The sequence below is a fragment of the Lissotriton vulgaris genome, unplaced genomic scaffold, assembly GCF_964263255.1.
Source record: "Lissotriton vulgaris unplaced genomic scaffold, aLisVul1.2 SCAFFOLD_2820, whole genome shotgun sequence".
Classification (NCBI taxonomy): Eukaryota; Metazoa; Chordata; class Amphibia; order Caudata; family Salamandridae; genus Lissotriton; species Lissotriton vulgaris.
Window position 1 is genome coordinate 21,043 of NW_028242362.1, and position 1,169 is coordinate 22,211.

A 1,169-nucleotide genomic window follows, 5' to 3' on the forward strand; every position below is an offset into this window, starting at 1 on the left:
TCCCACACCTACCTTCTACTTAAAGGCTGCCCTCGAGCCGCTGTGGGCTGACGAGCTCGTGGAGAGGCACCTGCGCGCCTGGAAAGATACTACGTTCCAAGGATACGGCAGCCTGCTCAGCAATCCCAAATCATTTTGCCTAATCTCTGCTGAAGACGGATAATAATCCAGAAACACGTGTCCAGAGATGGCCAGCACTAATCTGCACCCACCTGGTGAAACACTCGAATGACTTTGCAAGTGTACTCGCTTGTCGGACTGCATCAACCATGATGCTTAGGGGCGACTCTGCTGGGAGGTGAAGCAGTGTGCTCCCACACCTACCTTCTACTTAAAGGCTGCCCTCGAGCCGCTGTGGGCTGACGAGCTCGTGGAGAGGCACCTGCGCGCCTGGAGAGATACTACGTTCCAAGGATACAGCAGCCTGCTCAGCAACCCCAAATCATTTTGCCTAATCTCTGCTGAAGACGGATAATAATCCAGAAACACGTGTCCAGAGATGGCCAGCACTAATCTGCACCCACCTGGTGAAACACTCGAATGACTTTGCAAGTGTACTCGCTTGCCGGACTGCATCAACCATGATGCTTAGGGGCGACTCTGCTGGGAGGTGAAGCAGTGTGCTCCCACACCTACCTTCTCCTTAAAGGCTGCCCTCGAGCCGCTGTGGGCTGACGAGCTCGTGGAGAGGCACCTGCGCGCCTGGAGAGATACTACGTTCCAAGGATACAGCAGCCTGCTCAGCAACCCCAAATCATTTTGCCTAATCTCTGCTGAAGACGGATAATAATCCAGAAACACGTGTCCAGAGATGGCCAGCACTAATCTGCACCCACCTGGTGAAACACTCGAATGACTTTGCAAGTGTACTCGCTTGCCGGACTGCATCAACCATGATGCTTAGGGGCTACTCTGCTGGGAGGTGAAGCAGTGTGCTCCCACACCTACCTTCTACTTAAAGGCTGCCCTCGAGCCGCTGTGGGCTGACGAGCTCGTGGAGAGGCACCTGCGCGCCTGGAGAGATACTACGTTCCAAGGATACGGCAGCCTGCTCAGCAACCCCAAATCATTTTGCCTAATCTCTGCTGAAGACGGATAATAATCCAGAAACACGTGTCCAGAGATGGCCAGCACTAATCTGCACCCACCTGGTGAAACACTCGAATGAC